At 36.9% G+C, this 27597-nt stretch overlaps 1 long non-coding RNA gene across 3 annotated transcripts in view; it reads left to right on the forward strand.

The window, feature by feature from the left end:
• The first annotated feature begins 10993 nt into the window (after positions 1-10993).
• Positions 10994-27597, forward strand: part of LOC110207946 (uncharacterized) — a 66638-nt gene continuing 50034 nt past the window's right edge. For all 3 annotated transcript variants that reach the window (XR_002324365.2, XR_002324366.2, XR_002324364.2), the window contains exon 1: positions 10994-11274. This is a non-coding gene — a long non-coding RNA (uncharacterized LOC110207946). The remainder of the gene's footprint in view (positions 11275-27597) is intronic.

The following is a 27597-nucleotide window of genomic DNA, read 5'->3' on the forward strand; positions in this document are numbered from 1 at the left end:
TGGCTGAGATTTAGATAAATGAAGTGACTTACACATCCATGATCACACAACTAGCAACAGGATTCAAAATTAAATCTCCTGACTGCAAGTCCAATTAGCCCTCTATTACACCATGCTATCTCCCATTTATATATCTCTTGTTTATATACCTCTTTTAGGCTTACACAGCACTTTGCTCATAATAATCTCATAAGCCAGGTAATGATTAGTATTATTATTCACATTTTATAGATAAAGAAATAGGGGCTTAGATTAAATGACTTACCCAAGGTTGCATAGATAATAGCTATTTTGACAGGCTATGAACCTCTGTCATAAAGAGATGCACATGAGTTATATAAATGTATTTCTCACTATGTTAAAAGCAGAAGTATGAACACAGGAACAATCAATTAATTTGCTTCATCAATGAGATAACATGATTGACAGATACAGTCAAATAAATTGGAGGTTTAGGAGTTATTGGCTAATAAGATGCATGAGATAAACCAAATTTTTGGTTCCAAAAATAAAGTCACCCCGAGGCTTTTTGGGCTTGGTACAATCATAGCCCCATTCATCTAATAATTGCTAAATCTTCATTTCCTTTTTCTCTCTGCAGTGACTACCAGTGAGCCCTAAGACAAAGGTGTATCCAAAACCTGAAATGAATTCAATGTATTAGTTTTCAGATTGAATTAAGCAGGAAACAAAGATATCCATCAATATTGGGTCATTGAATCCACAAACTCTTCAGGTTTCCCTGGTATCTTTCTCAGACTCTAATCTTCCACATAAGAGATGTCAAATTATTTTCTCATTTTGTATATTCCTCCCCTAAATAAGCCAGCCTTTAAAATAGGTGGAGTAAGTAATCTACATAGTGGATCTTGCATCTCTTATCTTCTCCCTACTCACATGCATCCCTCTAGTTAAGATTTTCATCACCTCTTGCCACGACCATTGCAACCCCCTCTTTGTCGTTCTTCCTGCTTCAAGTCTCTCCTTTTTTCCTATTTCCCCCATTCTGCAGCTACCTAATGGATTGATATTCCTAAATTGCTTTTCTGCTCAAGACCCTTCAGCTGCTCTCTACCACCTGAAAGAAAACACATGCAAAGTCATTTTACAATGTGACTCCAACCTATTTTTCCAGAATGATCTTGTATTACTTCCTTTTAAATATTCTATTTTCCTGATAAACTGGTTTACCTGATTATCTGTTCAACATTCCTTCTCCCATCTCTGTAGCTTTGCATAGGCTGTCCCTCAAATGTTCTCCCTCACACAGAACACCTAGCTTTCTTCCAAACACTGTTCAGAAGCTAAAATATACACAAAGACTTATTGATTCTCCAGTTATGATAGCTTTCCCTCCCCTCCCAATTTCTTTGTATTTACTCTCTTTATATTTTGTATGTACTCAGCTGAAGCATGTTGTTATCCCCCAGAAGAATATAACTACATATATATCTGTATGTATGCATATATATTTACATATGTAACATGTGTAAATACATAATTTTATATATACAAATACTTCTAAGAATGTATTGTATGTCTATAGATGCTTATGGAAGAAAATACAATGTGAAAAAGTATGTTTAAATAAGAATATATTAAATTTTCTATATTTTTAAAATAAGAGCAAGTAAGAGGGGGGAAAAACAATGTTTTCTACATATAAGAAACAGATTTGAAACAGTTGGACACATCGAAAGTGAAAATGGTGAGGAGAAATACAATCTATTACACATCAGGAGACTAGAAAAAATTGTCAATACTTTGGTTGACATGTGCATTGGTGGAAAAGTTCTCTACAATTGACAAAATTATTGATCTTTAAATGGGTGAATGAATGAATGAGTGACAAAGCATATATTAAGCCTTTACAATATGCCAGCATAGTTCTTACTATGTGCTATTCTCTGGGGATACAAATGCAAAAAAAGCTAGACAGTACCAATTCTCAATGAGTTTATATTCTAATTAGAGGAAACAACACATATAGGAGAATGGTGACATGAAAAGAGAATTTTGTTCTGCATAATCACAGGAATGACTAGATCTTTAGGGTAGTCAACAGAAACACACTTTGCAGAAGTAATGGCAATATCAACTGGATTAATATTATAGCTGTACTCACAATCACAGACAGGGCAATAAGAAAAACCGATGAAGTCAAGAGCAAGAAATTTTTTTTTTAGTTACATGGAAACTAAATTATGTTAAAGGAACCATAAACCATTAAAAATCACAACATTAAATGTATCTATATCAAATAGCATTGCTGCTAAGATCTTAGAGGACTATAAACTCATTGAGGGCAGGGGACTGCTATACTTTTTGGCTTATTACTCTCATCTCCTAAGGTAATACCTGCCACATAGTAAGGAATTAATAAATACCTATTGAGTTGAATTAAGGAGGACTGGAAAGACCTAATTCCCCACCCAAAACATTTTTTCCAACACGATATGCCACAATAACTGGAAATGCTACTATGTATTAGAAGATTCACTCCTTTGGATATAGCATTACTTTTCCAGGGGTCTGCCTTTAGAATGTAAATCTTTCTGCTAAGGGTAACACCATTTTATTGATTACTCATTCTGAAATATAACATTGTTTATGAAACCTTGAGAAAAAGAAATACATAAATATGAAAACCTTTCACAAATGAAATAAGCTGATGAATTGTAACTAATAGAGGGAGGTCTTAAGGCAAAGACTTGATGATCACTCTCAGGGAAGTTCTATAGCAGGAGTTCTTACTTTTTTTGATGTCTTGGATCTCTTTGGCAGTTCTACAAAGTCAAAAGACCCTTCCCAGAAGAAGGTTTTTAAATGCATAAAATATGATACATAGGATTGAGATAGAAAGCAATTACATTGAAATACAAGTATTGCGTTGATAAAAAGGTCCTCACAGTACCAAAATATTTTAGCAACATTTTTTTTTGCAACAGCAAAGAGTTGGGAACAGAGTGGATGCCCAACATCTGAGGAATGACTGAACAAATTGTGGTACATGAATGTAGTAGAATATTACTGTGCTATGAGAAGTAATGAAAGGGATGAGTACAGAGAAGCATAGAAAGGTCTACATGAACAGATGCAGAGTGAGCTGTTGCAGAGCCAAGAAAATGACTACATCAGTGTAAAAGAAAAGAATATTTGCAAAAAAAAAATAACGTTAGTGAATCTAAATTATAAAGAACAAGCAAGGGTCAAAGAGAGATATGAGAAGATACCATCATACTAAGGTTTGCAAGTGTTGTACATTGCAGATATTTTCAAGATTTTTTTTTGATGTGCTGATCAATTATGTTATTTTTTTTCTTTCTTTGCTATCTTTAAAAAATACCTATTGTTACATGAGATGAACATCTAGGAAGATAATTGGGATGGATACTGGGGAAATAAAGGCAATATAAAAATAGAGATCAAGAGAAATTATTTTTAAAAAAGAAATATAATTAACATTCTTTTTAAAGCTCACAGACTCCAGGTTAAGAAGTCCTATGAAACATTTACTGTTCAGATACAGATTGGACCAGATAACCTCTGAATTCCCTTCTGTCTTTTAGCCTATAAGTTATAACAAAAAAAAAGTTGAGACTCTGAGCTATCAGATTCCTTTTCTCAAAGATGGCCAACTAGGAACAGGGGCCAAAGGGATGGGACATTTTATTAGGAGTTGGAATAGTCAGTAGTTAATAAACATTTATGAAACACCTGCTATGGCTAGGGAATATGCTAAGTGCTGGAGGCACAAAGAAAGGCAGAAGACAGGTCCTGCCCCCAAGATGCTCATGATCCAATTATGGGGACAACTCATAAAAAGCTGAAAAGTAGAAGGATGCTTTCCAGATTTTTTCCTTTACAGAGGATGATGAAGTCCTGCAGCTGGGGTAGGAAATGACCTGAGGAGGTGTGAGTTTCAGGGTGAATTGCATCTTGTGGAATGATGAGTTTCTAGGGATCATGAAGTCTAGGAAAGCAGCCATATGGGAAATGAAGACAAAATAATTTTAGAGTGTAGGGTACTGTCAGCACAAGGGAGATCTGAGTGGCATCATGAAAGGAAGGGAGAAGTTAATCTGTTGAAGGTAGAGGCTTTTAAATAGAGACTTTATTATCTTCATTAATTATTTTTTTCTAGCTCTCTGTCCTGTCATGTAGTGACATCCAAGATGAAAGAAATCAAATGTTTTTTTTTTTCTTGTTACTGTTTCTAAAGCACCTCCTCTTTTTGGGGTCAGGTATCAAACAGACAATTGAGTCTGGTCACCATGGCTTTGTTATTTCATGTTCATAGTACCAGAAAGTATCCCAATACCTCCATGCAAATCCTTCCTGATAGTTTGAGTGAGGTCAGAAATTCACTAGTTGAGGTTTTCCCCTTTGGCTAAAAACGTAATACCTGTTAACTTGGCAATTACCCTGGAAAAAATGAACCTTAAAGCTGTTGTCATTTACGTCTTTCTCAATGTGAAAGATGGATCTAGAGCTGTGTGTGATGGGGACAAGATGGGGGAGACAGGAAGAAGCAAGAAGAGAAATTGAATGTACTAGGCAAATGACACACAAAACAGAAAGAGAGAACACACTGGCAAAGGGGAGAACAGAAAAGTTGGGGGCACACTTCCCCAGATTTCAAGACTGCCAAAGTCTAGCCCTGGTCATGGTCTACCATAGCTATGGCTATTATACAGCTCTGGTTAAGCTTGTGATTTCTTCCCTTTGTTTAACAATGTCAAAAAAAAATAGCTACCATATCGAGGACAGTGAGAAGAGTAATAGGATGTTCATGGGAGTATTATGAGGGAATCCCATGTTATGGAGCAAATTGACAATATTTTCAATAGAATGTATGGTCCTTGAGGGCAGGGATTGTTGTCGTTATTGTTTTCCCTTGTGTCTCTTCCTAGAGCCAAGCATGCTGTCTTGCCCTAGTAAATCCAAAAAACAAACAAACAAACAAAGGAACAAACTTTGGATTGGTGTTAGCTAAACAGGCTTCCATTATTGTGCTAATGACAGAATTAAAGACAGTGTGGTTCTGAAAAAATCTAGATTACAGACATCTAGGGTTTCTCCTCCCCCCACCCCCACCCCATCTTATCTCTCTATGCATCTCTGCAGAGTTCATAGGATGGTCCTAAGTAGTTTCCCACTGAGCACATATCATCTCCCTGTGGCGATGGAGGTAATGCATACACCAAAGGGGAATCAGAAGAATATAAAATAAATTCCTTAGGCTCAGTTATTAACTGTTTGCTTAAAGTTTCCTACCAAGACCATTCCATTCCCCTTTGTTAAGGATGTGCCCATTTCAAAAGTCAGAGTTTCAACTATCTACCAATTGATCAATTGGGAGATAGATAGATATATCCACCACCACCCCTATCCTGAGCTGTCAGACAAATTTGCTGTGAATACTTAAGATATCACAATTTTCCAAAAAGAAGAGAAAAAAAATGGAGACTTGGCTCCCGGAAATTACAGGATGGTTTTTGGGCCTGCTTTTCACTAAGGAAATATTTGCATACCTTTTGTATTCTTTCACAAAAGCATAAAACCAGTCTTGACAACGAATGGCTAAAAATGCTATTACCTTCCCCCATTCAGATAATTTAGGCAGCACATGTGTAAATCTATTGAGCATGCCATGTCACCTAGCTATACCTCATATTATAAAAGACTTTTAGTAAAAAGACAGAGGTTATATTGGGGGGGGAGGTAATTTACAGTACAAATGCAAAAGATAAAGGAGAATAGAAAATGGAGTATAGGACAAGGCCATAAGGAAGATTGGGGCAACTTAGTGGCACAGTGGATAGAGTGCTGTGTCTGGAGTCAACAAGACTCATCTCCCTGAGTTTGAATCTGGCCTCAGAGATTTATTAGTTGTGTGATCCTGGGAAAGTCACTTAACTCTGTTTGCCACAGTTATTTTATCTGAAAAATGAGGGAGAGAAGGAAATGGCAAACCACTCTAGTATCTCTGTCAAGAAAACCCCAAATGGAATCATGAAAAGTCAGATAATACTGAAGAAAATGATTGAACAACACAAGGGAGACTAAGTTCTAGTCACCTAAGTGAGCTCTCTACCTATGCTCAATTGCAGACATTTAAATCATTTATTTTGATGAGGAAAAGAGAGGATGTAAGACTGGAGGTATTAGTAGGGCAGATCTCCATCTCTGGTATCATTAACTGCATCCCACCTTTATCAATGTTTCTAAAGTACCATTCCATCTTGTTGCTATTGGTGGTGGTGGTGAGATGGAAAATTCTTTCCATTCTGTTCCAGAACCAGCAGCCTAATGTAAGCAAGAGATATCTATTAAGTAAAAATAAGACCCAAGTATCTACTGAGAACCTAATTCAGGGCAAACACTATGCTAGGTACTGGTTTGCAAGCAAATCTTAGAGTCTATTTAAAGATATTATCAACATCAGTATTATAATCATCACAACATAATTAATTTATATTGCATTTTAAGGACTGCAAGGATGTATGTGTATGTGTGTGTATAAAATAATGTGTTTATATATAATCTCATTTAATCTTCACAGAAACTCTATTATAATCTCCATTTTATAGATAAGGAAACAAGTTGATAGAGGTTAAGAAACTTGCTCTTCACCCAATGGGCTTTGACTTCCAGGTCTTCCTGACTCCAAGTCCAGCATTACTTCTACAATACCATCCTATCTCTTGATACCATGCTGTAGACACACAACACACACACACACACCACACACACACACACACACACACACACACACACACAAAAGAGACCATAGAGAAAGCTGCAAACAGAATGTCATCTAAGGATTGACTGTTCTAATCAAACTGTACTGTATGTTGGTGTTGGTGTTATTGTTGTTCAATTGTTTCAGTCATGTCTGACTCTTTGTGACCCCATTTGGGGTCACTGGAGTGGTTTGCCATTTCCATCTCCAGCTCATTTTACAGATGAGGAAACCAAAGCAAACAAAGTTAAGTGATTTGTCCAGAGTCACAGAGCTATTTAGTGTCTTACACCACATTTGAACCCAGGTCTTCCTGACTCCATTCCCAGCCTTCTATCCACTTCATAAATGTAGCTATGTCATGTCTATGTCTACATCTATGTTACTGAAAGTCAGAAAAGGAGAAAACCATCATGGGTTGCTGAGGGAAGGAAAGGATTCATGGAAGATTTGGGGCTAGAATTGGACTTTGAAGGACAAAAGAATTTGCATAAGTAGAAGGGAAAAGGGAGAATATTACAGATAAAATCATACAAATAAAGCCATCATCATAGGAGTGAGCATAGCAAGTGTTACAAATAAGTTTATCAGGTTTATCTGGCTGGAAAGAAAGAGAAGGTAAGTAGGTTAGAAGGGCAGGTCTCTCAATTACTGGTCGGCTCTACAGTGTACATTGTAATGTCCCAAAGGCCAAGGATATAGCGTAATACTTAATATGATTTTGTGATTTGAGTGAATTTATCTCATTTGCTTACTATTTCTACTACTTCTTAATAGGCCTCACCACAGTAAACGCTTAATGAAGATTTCTAGTATGGTAAATCAATTGAGATGCAGCCTAGTATGATGAAAAAAAGGAAATTAAATTGGAGTCAAGAGGTATTGAATTCAAATCCCAGACTTTCTTACTAGATGAATATCCTCGGGCATATCAATGCCTTAGTCTTAGGTCTTAGGACCTCAGTTGTCTCATCTATGGAACAGGATGGATTGGACTAGATTATCTCTAATGATCCTTTCAGCTCTAAGCTCCAATTCAATCCAGTAACCTCATTTCATCAATCTATTAGTCAAGAATCGCAGGTCACAGTCTAATTAGGGAGACAAAATGAAAAAAAAATTATGTAAAAATAAGATAAATGCAGTATAAATTAAAGATAATCAAATAAGAGAACGGATTAGTGTTAAGGAGAATTGGGAAAGGCTTCTTGTAGGAGGTAACATCTTAGCTAGGACTTGAAGGAAGCAAATAAATATACATTAAATTCTTAGTGCCCTAGGTTAGATGCTACATGCTGAGGGAGATGCAAAGTTTTCTTAAGACACAGCCCCTGCTCTCAGAGAGCTTACACTCTAGTAATCTCAGAAATGATAAGGTGTTGGGGCAGCTAGGGAGCACTGGCCCTGGAGTCAGGAGGACGTGAGTTCAAATCCGGTCTCTGACCAGACACTTGACACTTACTAGCTGTGTGACCCTGGGCAAGTTACTTAACCCCACTTGCCTCACAAAAAAAGAAATGATGGGGTGACAGTCCTTCAACAAGAAACAAAGCCAGGTAGAAGAAGAAAAATGTGAGATAAGAAAACAAAATGAATCTTTAAACCAAATTTACTCAGAGTGTTAATCAATACCCACTACTAGTTATAATAAAAAAAAAAAGCCAGTTTCCCCAGAAGTTGGATTCAGTAGGTAATAAATATATGTATAAATGTTAGCATCAAGCATTTTCTGAAGAACATTGGCCCTCTCCTTTCTCACTCACCTGCCCAACAGGTTCCCCTGTTCATGCTGATAGCATCGAAAGAGTATAGCACTATGGAAGGCCAGCAGAGGGTCCTGATATTGGACTGGTTATTTTTAACTTTTCACAAGGTAGTTGATTTGAATAGGTATTTGAGAGCTGACCTGTTAATGTTATAAAGTGGTTCAATAGCCATAGACACTTGTACAAAATATTTTGCTACAAACAAAATTACTGTACAATGAATAACGCACCAATAATTAACCTTGTAGACCAAATGATTATAATTGCATTTAGCCACATGTGTCTGAAGGGAGAAAAAGAGGAGAGGAAGAAAAAAAGCACAGAAGAAAAATTCAGGGACTGAAACACACTAGCATAGACATAGCAGGGAGGGGAATAAATTTTGGATAAGGAGTCAAGATACCTGGGTTCATGAGAGAACTCTGACTTAGTTAAGTGTCAACCTCTGTGAGACTCAGTTTCTTCTTCTGTAAAACGGAAATGAAATGGACAATACTTGCACTACCTACTTTACAGGGTGATCACAATGTAAATGATAAGTTTCATGATTCTAATACAGTATATAAACACTAATGTATTATTATCATATTACATGTTTCCTAGCTGTTAAAGTTACGAGATTCAAGTTCTAGCTCTCATGTTAGACTCTGTTCCAAATCCCAGCCCTGGTCCCTGTGCCCTATGTTCTGTGCCCTGGTTCAGCCTGCAGCACTTGTCCAAGAGCCAAGGAGCTCCCCTTACCTCTCAGTTCTGAAAATGGTCCCGAGCAAGTGTAATAAAGAAATGCAGAGCACAGGGAGAGTCATGCCCTTTCTGGCCATACCTAGGCTCTGGTCTCTGATGTAACCCTAATGGTTCCTAAATCTAACTTCATGACTGTAATATTATGAGCATTATAATCACTGGCATTAGATTCCTTGTCTCTTTTTCTAGCTTCTAAATTCCTTGAGGACTGGAAATGCGCACTCCTTCAATCACAGAATAATAGCTTTAATATTTGAACATATCTTAGAGATAATCAAGTCTAATTTTTTGATTGTACAGATGAGGAAACTGACATTCAAAGAGGTCAAAAATCTTGATCAGAGTCATGCAGGTAATAAAGCAGAGGTAAAATTTAAACCTTAAGTCATTTGACTACAAATAGAGAGGTCAACCAGACTCCCAATTCAAAATAAGCCTCCTCAATTCCCAAGACTTACACTTTCATTCTATTTCATCTATCCACAAGGATGATTATGTACCCTCAATCTCACCATCACTCACAAATGTTTAACTTCCATGACATTGAATTTTGGAATTCTTATTTGTAATCATAACCTCCCATCCTTTCACCTCTTCCTCTGTCTCAGTCCAATGAAACCCATTCTTCATCCTCAAACTGTAATATCCAGACATTGTACCCTTCCCTGTTGTCCCAGAAAACCATGTCTATTCTTTCTTCCCTTCAGAAACATAACCCAAAGATAATCAGTTTAACTAAATATTCTCCTCTACCCTGGAGTCCCTCGCCTTCCTACCCTACCATCTTCTACACTTTATCAAATTACAATTCACCAGAAAATATTTTCCCTCTTATTTGCATGCTGCTAAATGTTGATGGAGCTACAAATTTAAGTCCATTGTCTAATATTAACATAGTCATTATTATTGCATAGCAACTCATTTATTTCTCCCACGTTGTCTCTTTCTGACACTTTCCAAAGCAGCTATTACAAACCTTATATCCTTTCTTCAAGTTTCTCTTCTCCCTGGACTTCATTGAGAAAATCAAGGCCATAGATCATCAGCTTCCTTTACTTCCCAAGACCATCCCTTTCCTTCTCTTCCAGGAGTTTGCCTTTTAATCATTGTCTGTCTCTCTGTCTCTGTCTGTCTTCTCTCTCTCTCTCTCTCTCTCTCTCTCTGTCTCTGTCTGTCTCTGTCTGTCTCTGTCTCTGCCTCTCCCTACTCTATATCTTTGTCTTTTTTCCTTCTTCATATCTGACCCTTTCTGTCTGCATTTCTATCAGATGTATAAGATTGTAGTTCTATTTAACTCTGTCCAAGTCAAACTGGAGTTATTCTTATTGCGTTTCATTCTTTGAGCCATATATTAGTGTGTGGGACAGAGACCACCCACTCAAAATAAAAACAAAGACTTAGATACCTTGAAAGCAGAAAGGAGTTTATTGCTTTCTCATGGAAAAGGGTACTGCCCCAATTGCCATTGTCAGCCAGGAGAGTACTAGTGGGGAGCCACAACCTTGGCTTTTTATCCCCTAACTCAATGCCCCCTCCCACTCTCTTACCCCTTTCTTCTTTGACTGGGTACTCAGGGCATACATTCTAAATGCAGTAGCTAATACCCAATAGAAGTAAACATGCCCATGTTTGGACTAGATGCATATGTATAGTAGGAAGTAGGAGTGACCAGGCTCAATCTCCCCCACTCATTCTGACGTGGTGCTGGAGAAATAGAAGCTTATCGGGGGAAATGGAAACTTAACTCAAGTCTTTCCAGAGGAACAAAACTTAAGCACTGCAGGCCATCTCTCACACTCAGGCAGAGTGCAGGAGAGAGACAGGAGCATAGAAGGGAGGTAAGAGTGTAGCAAAGAGATACTAATGAGGGAACTTCACTGTAAGCCATCCCTCACATTAGGAAGGACATTTAACAAGCAGAAGCAAAGTCAGAGGAGCACAACCAGGATGGTGAGGTGACTGGAAACCATACAACTCAAGAAGTAATTGAAATAACTGAGAAGATGTAGTGTATAAAAGGTAAGCTTAATAGGGACATGATCTATGCCTCCTCCCAACTGCCCTGTTCCTGTTGAAGCCTCCATTGACCTTACTTTCACATTGGTTTGCAACCTCAGCTTCTCTGGAGTTTCTTCTCTTCCTCACATCTCATATCCAATTAGTTGCCAAGTCTTATTGAGTCTTCTACAAAATCTCTTGAATCCACCCTCTTTTCTCCACAAGCCTACTTTAAACCTTTATTATCTCTTATGGAAATTATTGAACTAGTGTTCTAATAAGTTCTTCCTGCTTCCAGTCTCTTTCCTCTGCAAACTATCCTTCCAACATCTTTCCCAAAATATTCTTCTTAAAGAATAGGCTTGACTGTGACACTCTTCTGCTAAAAATATCCTAGCAGCTCTCTAGTATATCAAGGATCAACTATGAACTCCCAACCTTCCAAAATCTGGTGCAGATCTTTCACATGATTCCTGTTCACATAAACTGCATTCCAGACTACAAATTTGATCTTATCCAATAAGCCAAGAAAAAAATATTATTTTATATTCAAGCCAAACCAGCCTACTTTCTTTCCCTTCAAATATGGCTCTTCATGTATTGCCTTTTGGCATTGCACAGCGTGCCCCCAATGTTTGAAATGCTCTCCCTCATCAATTCTGGCTCTTACAATCTTTAACTTCCTTTAAGGCTCAGCTCAGCTGCCTCTTGAGGCTTCTCTCATCCCCAAGGATGTTAGTACTTTGAAATGCCTTGTGTTTCTTTCTCTATTTGCCTGTCAAGTCCCCCAGTAGAATGTAGTCTACAACAGGAAGAGACCCTTTTTTGCCTTTTTTCTGGTATCTCCAATCTCTAGTGTGGTATCTTATACCCACAAGGTGTTAATAAATGATTGCTGGATTTAATTCAATTTCAATCTTTCCCCATATTGTTTTATACAGTAAGATACTCAGAAGGATCTGAATTCTTAGTCATGCAGGCAGTCCTTCTAGATGTAGATTGTGATCTATCTATGTCCGCCAATCTTCCATGACTCTTGTCCATATTTTCCCAAAAGTTCACTGCAGGGGCCTCACTCGATGTGCAGGGGGCATTCTTCATTTTCTCCCAACATCACTAGGGTATCGATAGAGTAATCTAGCAATCCACCTGTCATACCATGGTCTGGCCCTAAAAAGTTCATCTTTTTATTCTCTTCTCTTCTCTTCTCTTCTCTTCTCTTCTCTTCTCTTCTCTTCTCTTCTCTTCTCTTCTCTTCTCTTCTCTTCTCTTCTGTTATGCTATGGAAATGCTTATTTCATTTCCTAAGTTCAGACTAAAATAAATAATTTTTTAAAGTTCCTTTTCTCTTCCTGTTGTATATAATTCCTTGATCACATCCTTTATTCCTGTTGTTCTTTGGAGATCTTCATTGGTTTACACAATGAAACCTCATATCCACTGTGCAGCTTTCTATTATCCTTTTCTTCCAGATAGAAGAAGGCACTGGTTATTCATTCATTTCTTCACTCAACAAATGTTTAAGGAGAGGATACCTACTATGTGAGAACATAATATGTCTTTCTTCTTCCTTGTCCCTGAATTTTTATTAAGGATATATAGTAGCTGGTAAATTAAGCCAGATAATGCCTGGAGGCCAACTCTGTCAAGTCACAATGAGTCAGTGGATGCTGTGTTTCTCTTTCCACTCTAACTTCATGCCTGTCACAGTAGCCCAATCTGTTGTGATGGGGAGTTGGGAGCTGAGACCCTTCGGGAAGTAATGCAATCACAGTCAGAGCCAACATAAAGCATCTTTCTTCTTTTTTTTTCCTCCCATAAAGTTCTTCCTGTGAGAAAATTGTCCAGAGTGCACATAATCAGAGTGAAGGCAGTTTACTTTGGCTGTTAAGAGTGTCAGGCTCTATTAAATAGATGCTTTTTTTAACCCAAAAGCAAAGAAAAATTGCATCTCTCCAGTCCCTATTTTCAGAAGATACATTCCCCAGGCATTACATAAAAAAATAATAATAATAAAGTTCCCAGCATGTGGCAGTGGGGTCTCCAAATCCTGCCTATTAGAAACAGGCCAGTCTCACCCAGTAATGTCCAAAGTTCTTCACTTCTTCCTAGTACAGATAATTTGGGGTTCAGGAAGGTCAAGAATTTGTTGCCTATCCCAAAATAATTTTGTGTCTGATATGTGGTATATCTGCTCAGATTAAAAACATAAAATTGAACCAGTATGTATAGACAGGGAGTGACTATTAGCAGATGTCTCCCAAAAGAGGGTAGATGGAGAGCAATTAGTTTAGAGTGATCAAGTAGGATTATGGTGAGAAATTCAAAGATACAGGGCAACTGGGCCTATGTAAACAGTAGGTCTAACCTTTTGAAAGAATCAGCTGGTCACCATTCACCCTCTAGGGGCCCCAGCCATGGAATCCCAGCCAACAGTCCCAGCCCTTGTGGGCTAAGAGAAGGGTGGGATTAAGGAGATCAGGAAGCCAATGCAGATGAGATCATGTAGGGATTGGAAAGGTATTGAGCCATGGTGGAATAGAAAGACAGCTACCTTAGAACCAAAAAACATGGGTTTGAATCAAAGTATTGTCAGGTGTAATTATAGGCAAAACCATTACTTCTTTGTGCCTCAGTTTCTTTATCTACAAAACAGCAATTACTGTTTTGTTAAGGAGAAAGTATTTAAAACATTATAAAGATGGAGCTCATTATTAACAACAACTATTAACAATATGTTGACCTAGCTGTGTTATCTTTGGCAAATCACTTCACCCCGATTGCCTCTCCAACAAACAAACAAACAAACAAACAAAAACATAATGACAACATTAGTTACAAGACTTTGGAAGTCAGGGAAAACAACAGACCAAGTTCAGGTAATTAGGGCATAATGTTCCTCTTTATCAATGAATTCCTAATGGCAAGAAACGCTTTAAAAAGTTAGGGCCAACCCTAAGGCAAAAGCTATTTTCACCTTCATATTTTTTTCCATCCTAATGAATATGAGAAGCCCTAAAGTTACAGGTGTGTCATAAAACATAAAGGCACATAGGTCTTAGAACTACCCAGAGATTCCTTTAAAATACATTGATCAGAGACTTATCTATAATCTACTGCTGAGGTGAGTCAATTTTTAATTTACAGTATGTAAAATCCTTACGATCTTTCCTGCAAGGCGGCAGCTACGTGGCGCAGTAGATAGAGCACCTGGAGTCAGAAGGACCTAAGTTCAAATCCTGCCTCAGACACATAATACTTCCTAGGTGCATGATTCTGGGCAATTCACTTAACCCCAATTGCCACACTAAAAAAAAAAAATCTTTCCTCCAAAAAACCTACCCCTCTTCTGAATTTCCCTATTACTGATAAGAGCACCACCCTTCTAGTCATCAGTATTTACGATGTTAACATCATCCTCCTCATTCTTAGACACCTCAAATATTTGATCATTTGCTAAGATTTGTTGTTCCTATCTCCACAACATCTCTCAAATATGCTCTGGTCTCAAGTCACTAAATGACCACTTAAGTTCTGATCCTCATCTTCTCTTGCCTGGACTATGAAAAAATCTCCTATTTGGTCTTCCTGCTTTAAGGCTGTCCCACTTCAATCTACCCTCCACAGACATCAAAGTGGTTTTCCATAAGTGAAGCTCTGACCATAACATCTACCTCTCGATAAACTCCCATGTCTTCCTACTACCTCTAGAATCTAATAAAAACTTCTCTGTTTGGTATTTAAAGTTATTTAAAGTATGTCCCCTTTCTACCTTTCTATTATTTTTATGGGCATCTAGGTGGCAAGTGGATAGAGTGCCAGGCCTGGAGTCAGGAAGACCTGAGTTCAAATCTAGTCTCAGATACTAGCCATGTAACTCTGGGCAAGTCACTTAACCCTCTTTGCCTCAGTTTCCTTATCTGTAAAATGAGCTGGAGAAGGAAATGACAAATCACTCTAGTATCTTTGCCAAGAAAACCCAAAATGGGGTCATAAAGAATCAGATACAACTGAAATGGCAGAACAACAACATTGTTCTCATGCATTGCTTCCTTCTGCTCACTATATGGCCCAGCCAAAATGGCCTACTTGCTGTTTCTCATTCACAACACTCCATATCTTATCTTTGCCTTTCTATAGGCTGTCCCCTCAAATGAAAATGCATTCCTCCTCACCTTCGCCTCTTTGGAATTCCTAGTTTTCTTCAAACTCAGCACAGGCAGAACCTGCTATATAGAGCCTTTGATGACAACCCCTCCTCAACTGCTATTGTAATTTCTCCCAAAACTACCATGTATTCATTTTAAAATTACATGACTATACCTTATCTCTCCCTTTAGAAAGTAAGCTCATTGAGTGCAGAGATTGCTGAACATTTCTCTCTGTGTCCTTATTACTTAGAATAGTCCCTGATATATTGCAGGCATTTAATAAATATTTGTTGATTAATTGATTCTATAACTTGGTGAAAGTTGTCGTTATGAAAATACTGAGCTGGATTCCTGCAAGAAATGAAAAATTATGACATATTTATAAAATTCAGGTATATCATCCATCTCTAATAGACAAGAGTTAATACTGAAACTTCCTATTTTGATAATTAGTTTTAAGTCTACAGACAATATAATACATCCTCATGTCTGTGCAGTTCCTAACTTTGCTGTTAGGGATTTAAAAGTATAAATACCATTGTTATGAGCCCCCGGTAGGAAAATCCCTAACATTTAGATAGTGTCTTGGTTCTCTGATTTAATTTATATTTGTGTCTATCTCTACTTAACTATTGATCTCTTTGTGGTTGAGAAAAATTCAGGTTACTGGAAAAAATTGAGTAATAAAGCAATACATAATATTATGGGGCCTGTTTGATAGACAAGCATCAGAAATCACTTTGGTAGAAAAGGAGAACTTTTCCTTCAATGTTAGAGAAGGTAGGTACAGCAGGCCATATCACAGTCTTTTGTTATGAAATGTCTATGGATCCCAAGGATGTCCTTTCTCTGCCACACCTCACTCCCATCTTGTTTTCCCCCTTAACTCATTATCCTTGGACTGCCAGTTCTTTCTAATTGGGCGCAGGATCTCCCATTCCTTCTCCTCTGCCAGGAATCTCTGTATCTTAGTTCTTTATTTTATACAGGAAGGTGCCAACTTTCATTGGGAGTCATAGTTTTTCTTTTTTTTTTAATCAAAGTTCCCTATGCTTATAAATTCACAGGTCTAGTCCCTATCCCAGTGGACTGGGATATAGAACTGAGGTTCTGAGAGGTTAAATGTTTCAGCATATCCCTCCTCTAATCAAAAATCCTCAGTGGATTTCTTTTGCCTGTAAGATATAATAAAAACTACTCAAACTGTCATTTAAAGCCCTCCACAATTTGACTCCTACCTGCCTTTCTAGACTTATTTTACATTATCCCTATGAATGCTGTACTTCAGTGGGGGGGGGGGGAGATGAGAAAGAGAGAGAGAGAGAGAAGAAAAAACTGAAATTGTCTGAAATCCACATTCCATATTCTATGTCTGTCTCTTCACACATGTCTGGTGGCCTCTATTCCTAAGAATGTTCTCTCTTTTCTGTCTCTGCAAATTCAGGCCTTAGAGCTACCTTACTTAGCCCAGTTACCACCTTTTACTTCATTTCCTTATACTCCAGTTTTACTGTTCCCTCTCTCTTCAAATTATCCTTTATTTACCTATCTACATTAGCCAAGTATGGATCTTTATTATGTTACAATTGTTTTGTAAGGCACAAAGAATTTAGAATGGTCAGTCAGTTTTAGATTATTCACGCAACTGTTATATAAGGGGAAACTGGTACAGATAATACAAACAAATAATCCAAAGAAAAACTTTGATTCAGTCTTGGGAAGAATAATGTTGAATGTGTTTTGTCTTCAGCAAAATTATCTTTTTCTTTGCTGATAATAACCTTAGAATGTATACTGTAAACATATAGCTACTGAGAATGGCAAGAGGGAGCTCAAAAATGATTTCCCTCCCATTGTCTGGCAAAGGGCCTAGTACATAATAGGTGCTCAATAAATATTTGGTTATTGTTTGGATGATTTTTCTGGGGGACAGGGAGAAGATTGTGAGCTCACATTTTTTTCTCTCTAGGCAATATGCATCCTCAACTAAGTTCTACTACAATGCTTCATAATGACTCTGAGTTTAGACCTTGAATTAATGAAGGCTATGCCACCTGAACAGACTCTGGCAGTTTTTATTGTGCTGGCATAAGTTTAAGTCCTGCAATGTGCTTGTTTTCTGTGGACCAATCTAGATAAATACAGAGGGGTTCATCAGTAGCAGGTTGGCCCTTCAATGATGAATTATTTAACCTTGGCAACCCAGGGGAAAAAAAATAAAATACAAACTGACCCTCAGTCCCACCTGCTCCTCTTCCACTTCTGTGAAAGTAGGAGATTATTAGAAAAAAAGGACAGAAGAGTCTAAGAATCACACAGCTTTTGGACCATCTATAAACTTTCATTTGACTATTCTGGTACTGAAATTGTGGGATCCTTGTCAATGTCAGTAATTGGATGTGTTATTGAAGGAGATAGTATCAGTACTTGATATAAATGAAAGCAGAAGAAAGATAGGAGTCACAACTAAATGTAAAGATCACTTACAGGTTCTCCTCAGAGAGGCAAAAAGCAAGATTGGAAGAGTTGGTTTTATTGTGTACCCAAAAATTAACATGAAAAACATTCTGTGGAACACTTGACTACATCATACTGCTGTGCTCATGATAGTACTGGTTGAAACAAACAAACATTGAAACTTTCAAGCCTACATCTTTCATAGAGGATTAAAGAGGTTAAAATTCTATTAAAAGTTCAGCTAGACCCTTCAGATTTAATCAACATAGACTTTGGTACTTGAAGACTTCAATGAAAATGTAGGAATAGTTGATGACGGAAAGAACCGTGTTGGAAAATATGGACCAGGAAAAATGAATGGAAGAGATAAAGATATATAGACAATACAAAAGCTTCAGAATTTGTGAGAACAATGATCCTTATTAGCACAAAGCTAAAAGAAAGAAGAAAAATAAGGGGAAGATATGACATGCCACTGAAACAATTCAGTCGGGACTTACAACAAGTGGTTGAAAATTTTTTAAATGGATAAGGAACTAAAGAAAGGACATAAGAATGGACTATATCGATTTCATAAGAAATTTAGGCAGTGTAATATAACAAGGAGACTAATAGAGCCTAAAAAGCATGTTAGTCATCAAACATTTAACATATATCTTAATCACAGAAAAATAGTAGCCAAAGGCAATACCAATTTAGAATATAACTCATTTATAATCTGATAGAGAAGGATGGTGAGAGATTATAAACAGTACTTCTTTATAAAACCAAGAAATGCTAAAGTATAACACAAGTTAATAGAAAGCTTGGTGAGATATGTCAAATAATTAGTCATCCCAGGGACAGTTAAGGATTAAAATGTAAGGAAATAAACAGAAGAAAAATGGAAAAGCTTTGCAAAGATTTTGTTTTCTTATAGAGGAGGTAGAAATGACAGCAAAGATGAAAAAAAAATGGGAAAAGCAAATAGATTAATTCAAGTGTCCATAAAAAAAAGATGTATCTTGGAGGTGCCACAATCACAAAGGTATTGAAGAATCAATTAACAAGATATAGAAAGGAGGAAAAGATACCAAAATTGCTAGGATTTGTATAATAGGTATATTTTATGAAGTGCTTTAAGATTTGCAAAGCATTTTGCAAAATATCATATAATTTGATCCTCACAATAGCCCAGGATAGAGGTGCTATTATTATTTTTTTTTACAGATGACCAAACTGAGTCAGACCAAGGTTAAGTGACTTGCCCAGGGTCACTCACCTAGACAGTGTCTGATGAAGTTGAACTAAAATTTTCTTGACTCTAGGCTTAGTACTTTATCCACTGACCTAACTAGGGAGAAAAAAAATCTCAGATCATGTAAATACTGAAAAAATGTAGTCGTAAATATATCAATATATTAAACTCCATGCCTACCTCCCCATCTATGTGAAAGTTTTATGAAAATCATGTCCATATGCATTGAGGGCATTGTCAATATTTGTATTAGTTAGAAACAGGCAAGTCTTCATAAGCAGCATTCTACAGTAGATCACAATCTTACTATCACACTGTTGACTTAAAGATGCAGAGAATATGAGATTCCATTGTGTTTATTATTGGTCGATAACTTTAAAAGCATTTCATTTTATGGAGCAAAACAATGTCTTGAGAGCTGTCTTCTATCAAAATATCTCTCATATAAACACATCAAAAATATTCAAGATTCCTTAAAATATAAAATAACAGGTAATTTTCAACATTTGATCATAAATATCAAGCAAGGCATAAAACTGTGATATATGCTCACCAAAGTTATGCACCATTCTGATAGAAGACATCTAAAGCACTATTTAGGTTGAAGAAGTAGTCTCTATATACAGTTAGGTCCTCTGGAGGCTCTTGATTGCAGATAACATTGAACTGTTTACATCAAGCCCCTGAACACTGAATTGATTCCAGAAAATAAAAAAGATCAAAGCCTAAGGATTCATACATGGAAAACAAAGTGGATGAAGAATGTGTAGTGCCAAGATGAATGTGCAATCAGATGGAATACCTTTAGAACTTTTTTTCTTGGTATATGTATCTCAGGGCAGGGAGCACAAATAGGCTACAAGTGCCAAGAATTACACAGGAAAAAGAAGAGGAGAGTGAATTGCCTTCAGGAAGCTACAAAATTCCTTTAAAGACCCTAAAACTTACCAAAGAAATGATGGCTCATCTATCTAATATCAAAGTTCCATTGGAGTTACTCTATGTCTATGTAGTTGTATGAACACTACCATGTCCAAGGGATCCAAAATGAGTTTCAAGCAGAAAGAAATGGAGGATCATGCAGTAGGTATGAGCAGGATGTAACATATAAGGAATATGAAACTTTGAAGAATTGGTGTAGAATTGCTATATATTACATGAGTCACTACTTGCAGATAGTCTACAACAATGTTTCGCTTAAGTACATACTTCCTGACCATCTTAAAATCAGCCCCCTTGCCACACAAACCAGAGAATACAGACTAATCTCTTTCATATCCGTAACTCCCACCCTATAGCCTCACTAACTAATGTGATGACTGCCTCGCCTGTCTTCATATTTCCTGAAGGCCCCAGCCCTTCTTCACTTCATCTGTTACCATATCAACTGTGCCTTCATGCCTTCCTCCCTGTCCTTAATTGCTACCCTAGACCCATTATTGGATCAATTCTACCAATGCTCTGAATTCTCAGTGTACTCATTGTACTTCTCAGTTGTGCAACTTTCTAGCCTCCACTCCCATTTATTTTGTCTCTCTCTTTTAGAAACTAACTTCATTAAGGTCAAGGCTGGCTTTGTTTTTGTATCTGTATCATCCACACTTACTACAGTGCTTGACACATAATAAGAACTTAATAAATGTTTTTATTTATTCATTCAAGGGATGTTATTATAAAGAAAAAGATGAGCTGGTCATATGGAAAAATAAAGAATCACAAGAAAAAAAGCCTCAATGTTCTACTGTCATCTTCTCCACCATGACTCAGCTACCTTTTGAGGACATGGGTAGGGACTGAGAAGTGGAATTGGGTCAAGAGTAAAAAGGAATGGACATGTCACATCATAATAGAAGCAATGAGGAACATTAGTATTTGTGAGTGAAAACAAAAACACCCTTTCTAAAGTGCTAAACAGGTAGAAAAAAGACTTCTGGGGGTGGATGGCAGAGCACAGAAACCACTCAGCTGAGCTCTCCCAATATTCTCCTCTAATCAAATTTAAAATAATGCCTCAAATTGAAATCTAGAGTGGAAGAGACAAAACAAAAAACAGTTCAGAGAGACATTCTTCTAGCCTAAGGCAACTTAGGAAATGGAAAGAAAGATCTAGGACACAGCGGTGGAGGCTAGCCTAGAGTCCATGAGGATGAAACACCAATGATAGGACTAGGTGGTGGCAACAGAAGCAGCAGCAGCTTTGGGATCTCTCAAACCAAAGACGGCAAGGGGACCTGGTAACTGGTCAGAAGGAGATTGCAGAAGTCTCCTCTGCTAGCACTGGATGCAGCACCAGATGAGGTTTGGCAACCCTATTTCCTATACTCATTTCTGGATCCTATTCCAAGGACAGAGAGGAACACTTTTGGTCCTAAGAGAGCAGAAACCCTGAAAAGAAGTTTTGCTTTTGTTTATGAGGGATTAGAGACCTGAGGAACAGTATCACTTCCAGTCCCAAGGCATCAGGGCCCGTGAAAAACAGTAACTTTTCCAATTGCAAGGGAACAGAGGTCATTCCTGGGTAAGGACCAGGATGTAGACCATGAGACCAGTGAACAAACCATTCCCCAAAACATACCACCTTCAAAGCACCAACATCTTCTACATCCCTAAGAACTAGCTCTGAAAATAGCAGTGCAAAAAGAGCCTGAAGGTTAAGATAGTACCCCACCCCCGCGCCCCCACAAAGGAAAATAGCCCAAGTTTCATGTAAAATTTAAAGAGCAAGAAATAGGGTGGAAATGAGCAAAAAATAGCAACAAAGACTCTGACCATAAAAAAGCAAGTGTATTGGCAGGGAAGAATGAGACACAAACTCAGATGATAATGAAGTCAAAATAATTACAAGCAAAGCTTCAAAGGAAAAAAAAATGAATTGGACGCAAACCCAACAAGAATCCCTGGAAGAACTAAAAATCATTTTCAAAGTCAAATAAGAGTTGTAGAGGAAATGAAAGCAAAGGAAAAAATTGTGAAAGAGCAATTATCAGCTTGGTAAAAGATGCACAAAAAAAAATACTGAAGAAAAAAAATAGATTTGGCCAAATGGAAAAAAAAAAAAGATGTGAAAAGCTTACTGAAAAAAAAAACCCGAAAAATTAAAATTGGACAACTGGAAACTAATGATTCCATGAGATAATAAAAAAACAGTAAAAGTACTTCAAAAGAATGGAAAAAAGAAATAAAATAAGAAATATTTCATCAGAAAATCAACTGACTTGAAAAATAGATGATCAAAGGGAGATAATTTAAGAATTACTGGACTAACTGAAAACCATGAGCAAAGAAAGAGCTTAGAGCCCTACACACTGTATTTCAAGAAATTATCAAGGAAAACTGCACTGATATTCTAGAATGAGAAGGCAATATAGAAATTGAAAACAGCTGTTGATCAGGGCCTGAAAAGATTCCAAAATGAAAACTCCTAGGAATGTTATAGTCAAATTCCAGAGCTACCCATCAAAGAAAAAATACTTCAAGCATTCAGAAAGAAACCATTTAAATACCATAAAGCCACAGTGAGGATCACAAAAGATTTAGCAGGTATCATGTTAAATGAATAGTAGGCTTGGAATATGACATTACAGAAAGCAAAAGAGTTAGCATTACAACCAAGAATATCCTACACAGCAAAACTGAGTATAGTTCTTCAAAAGGGAAAAAATGGATATTTGATGAAATAAAGGACTTTTAAGCATTTCTGATGAAAACAGCAGAGCTTAATAAAAAAAACTGACTTTCAAGTATAAAACTCAAGAGAAGCATAAGTCATCAGCATTTATATATATATTACCAACAAAGTTCAGCAGGTAGAAATAGAAAGAGAAATTCTATTTAAAATAACTGCAGATAATATAAAATACTTGGGATTCTACTTGTCCGGACAAACCCAGAAACTATATGAACACAATTAAAAATGACTTTTGACACAAATAAAGACAGATCTAAACAATTGGAGAAATATTAATTGCTCATGGGTAGGCTAAGTCAATATAATAAAAATGAAAATTCTACCTGTGAATTTACTTATTCAGTGTCATGATTTATTTATTTTGTATTTATAAACTAACAAAGAATTATTTTATAAAGTTAGACAAAAAAATAATGACAGAATTCATCTGAAAGAATAAAATGCCAAGAATGTCAAGGGAATCAATGGAAAAAGAAATGTGAAGTAAGGTGGCCTAGCAGTTCCATGTTCCAAACTATAGTACAAAGTGGTAATCATTTTTTTAAAAATCTGATACTGGTAAAGGAATAGAGTAGTGGATCAGTGGAATAGATTAGGTACACAATCACAATATTAAATGACCATAGTGATCTAATGTTTGACAAACCCAAAGATTCAAGCTTTTGGGATAAGAACACAACATCTGACAAAAATTGCTGGGAAAACTGGAAAGCAGTTTGGCAGAAACTCGGCATAGAACAACATCTCACACCATATACCAAGGTAAAGTCAAAATGTATAAATGCTTTAGACATAAAGGATAATGTCTTAAGCAAATTAGGGGAGAATGGAGAAACATGCCTGTAAGATCTCTGGATAAAGGAAGTGTTTATAACCAAAAGAAGAGATAGAGCGAATCACTAAAAATAAAATTGATCATTTTGATTATATAAAATTAACAGACTTCCATAAAAATAAAACAGATGCAGCCAGAATTAAAGGAAAACAGAAAACTGGGGAGACATTTTTACAGCAAATTGCTCCAATAAAGACTCTAGCAATTTACAGTAAAGAGTTCCCCATGCATTAATTGCATATTTTCATTATTTACCTTTAAAACTCAAGTTTTGTGTTGCAATAATGCCCCCAAAGCATAGTGCAAGTCCTCTGGGCTCTAAGCCCAAGTCTACAAAGACAGTAACATGACTTAATTATAAAATAAAAATGCTAGACAAATTTTGTTTCAGAATTTCTACTGCCACTATCAGTAAAATGGTGTTAACAAATATACCATTCTATTAGATATATCCACAAAAAAAGAGGAAAATATTTCTAAAAACTGTTCATGAATCTGCTCCAGAAACTGCTAACATAACCTTTCAAGTGCAGGATGAGAAGATTAAAAAAATGGAAAAGCCTCTAAGTTTGTGAGTAAATGAGATGATGTTTGCCACCCCTCTCTCCCTGCTGAGGGTACATGCTGGCTCCCTTGTTGCTTATGCAGCCAATCTGGGTGTCTAGGTCTAGTCCAAGCCACTCAGGGAGGGGAGTTCTGAGCACATCCCTGACTAGACCAGGCTGGGGACTCCCCACAACTTATGTGCTTTTCATCTGGGAACAATGTGACCATGGAGCCAAAAGGGAAATTAGAGATGTCAGGCTGGCCTTTTCCCTTTTCTACTTCAGAGTTTTTCTGATATCACCACTCCTCCCCTCCCCATCCATTCCTGTATTTCCTCTTTTCTCCCATATATTTATGGGTTATTTCATCATTTCTGTGTTGGGAAAAGTGCAAATTATCAGAATTGTTGTTTTGTTATAAAAATTGTATGCAGAAAAATGTATTTTCAGCATTCTCTAGCAAAAGATTGCAGTTTTTGCTGCTCATGGAAACCTAACCCCATATTTCCCACAGATTCAATGTATCAACATTTGTGTTTTTTAAATTTTTATCTTTTTCTAAGAAATTTACCTCTGTTAAATTTACCCCTGTTTCAAAAGAAGGGGAGTAGGGCTGGGGATTAAGATGCAATGTCTATGGTGGTAAAAAAAAATCATTAAATTTGAATTTAAAAAATGTAGTTTCTTTAGGTTCTAATTCAAATGCCTCTTTCCTCTACGTTCTTCTGTATTTATTGTTACTTCCCCCAAACATCATAGTCATTCCTCCCTCTTTACCTCTATTGAAATAATTTCTCCTCCTGAAATTCTCTCTACCTTTTCCTTCACTTCGGTTTCCCATATGATAGAAGGCTTCACTTGAGCCTCCACCCACCTTCCACAAATCTTAATTCAACCTAGCCTGCAGTGATCTCTTCAAAGACACTTAGTTTTAGTACACTATTACAGTGTTTTAGAATGTATGCAATTTTTGTTTACATCCGTTTATGTCTGGAAATGGGCTAAACATTTTATTCTTTTTGAATTTATTTGTATTTTATTTTCCCCCAGTTACATGTAAAAACAATTTTTAACATTCATTTTTAAAACTTTAAATTCCAAATTTTCTCTCTTCCTCCCTCCGCACCCCCACCCTTCATTGAGAAGGCAAGCAATTCGAGATAGGTTATACATGCGTAGTCATGCAAAACATTTAAATATTAGTCATTTTGTGAAAGAAAGACATAGACAAAAAAACCCTCAAGAAAAATAGTTTGAAAAAAGTATGCTTCAATCTGTATTCAGACACCATCAGTTCTTTCTCTGGGGATGGACAGCATTTTTCATTGTAAGTCCTTCAGATTTGTCTTTGATCATTTTATTGCTGAGAATAGCAAAGTCATTCATAGCTAATCATCTTACAATGTTCCTGTTACTTTGTACATTTTGCTTTGCATCAGCTCAAAAAAGTCTTTCCTGTTTTTTATGAGAGCATCATGCTCATCTTTTCTCATAGTACAATAGCATTCCAGCATAATTACATACCACAATTTGTTCGGCCATTCCCCAATTGATGGGCATCCCCTCAATTCCCAATTCTTTGCCACCAGAAAAGAGCTGCTATAAATATTTTGTAGATATAGATCCTTTTCCTTTTTTTTCTCTTTTGGGATACAGACCTAGTAGTGGTATTGCTAGGTCAAATAGTATACCTGGTTTTCTAGCTCTTTGGTCATTGCTCCACACCACTCTACAGAATGGTTGAATCAGTTCATAACTCCATCAACAATGCATTAAAGTCTCATTTTTCCCTTGTCACCTCCAACATTTCTCATTTTGCTTTTCTATTAGCCAATCTGTCTCTATATGCTCCTTCTAACTTCCTTAAGAATGAGAAAGTTCTTATGAGTTACAAGTAACATCTTCCCATGTAAGAATGTCCTATTAGCCAATCCAATAGGTATGAGGTAGTACTTCAGAATTGTTTTAATTTGCATTTCTCAAATCAATGGTGAGTTAGAGCATTTTTTTTTCATATGGCTATAGATAGTTGTGATTACTTCATCTGAAAACTTTTCATATATTTTGATCATTTATCAATTGGGGAATGGCTCTAATTTTTATAAATTTGACTCAGTTCTCTATATGTTTGAGAAATGAGGCCTTTATCAGAGAAACTTGCTTCATTTTCCCCCCATAATTATTTTTTAAATATAATTTATTTATTTTTACTTTTCAACATTTACTTCCACAAGATTTTGAATTCCAAATTTTCACCTCATCTTGCCCCTCCCCCCACTCCAAGATGACATGCATTCTGAATACCCCTTCCCCTAGTCTGCCCTCCCTTCTTTCTCTCTTCCCCCTTCTCTTATCCCCTTCCCCTTCTATTTTCCTGTAGGGCAGGATAGATTTCTGTACCTCATTTCTGTATTTCTTATTTCCCAGTTGCATGTGGAAACATTTTTTTTAAACATGTGTTTTTAAAACTTTGGGTTCCAAATTTTCTCCCTTCCTCCCCCCCCCCCCTCATTGAAAAGGCAAGCAAGTCTATACAGGCCATACATGTGCAGTTATGCAAAACACTTCCATAGTGGACATGTTGTGACAAACTAACTCTATTTCCCTTAATCCTATCCTGACCCCCCATTTATTCTTTTCTTTCTTTTGACCCTGTCCCTCCTAGTACTTCCTTCTGATTACCCTTTCCCAATCTGCCCTTCTTTCTATCATCCCCTGCTCTCTTGTCCCCTTCCTCCCCTATTTTCCTGTAGGGTAAGACAGATTTCCATACCCAATTGAGTGTGTATGTTATTCCCTCCTTAAGCCAAATCCTATGAGAATAAGATTCCCTCATTTCCTCTCACCTTCCCCTGTTTCCCCTCCACTGTAAGAACCTTTTCTTGTCTGTTTTGTGCAAGATAATGTACCCCATTCTACCTCTCCCTTTCTCCTTCTCCTAGTATAATCTCTCTCACCCCTTAATTTTATTCTCCAGATATCACCCCTTCATCTTCAACTCACCCTGTGCCCTTTATCTATCTACCTATCTATCTATCTATCTATCTATCTATCTATCTATATAGCCATATAATTTTTTTCCCCTCCTACTACCCTAATACTGACAAAGGTCTCATGAGTTATAAATATCATCTTTCCATGCAGGAATGTAAACAGTTCAGCCTTAATAAGTCTCTTATGATTTCTCTTTCCTGTTTACCTCTTCATGTTCCACTTGAGTCTTGTATTTGAAAGTCAAATTTTCTATTCAGCTCTGGTCTTTTCATCAAGAATGCTTGAAAGTCCTCTATTTCACTGAATGACCACTTTTTCCCCTGAAGAACTATACTCAGTTTTACTGGGTAGATGATGCTTGGTTGTAATCCTATCTCCTTTGCCCTCAAGAATATTATATTCTGTGCCCTGCGGTCCTTTAATGTAGAAGCTGCTAA

The sequence above is a fragment of the Phascolarctos cinereus genome, unplaced genomic scaffold, assembly GCF_003287225.1.
Source record: "Phascolarctos cinereus isolate Bilbo 61053 unplaced genomic scaffold, phaCin_HiC Scaffold_4;HRSCAF=312, whole genome shotgun sequence".
NCBI lineage: Eukaryota > Metazoa > Chordata > Mammalia > Diprotodontia > Phascolarctidae > Phascolarctos > Phascolarctos cinereus.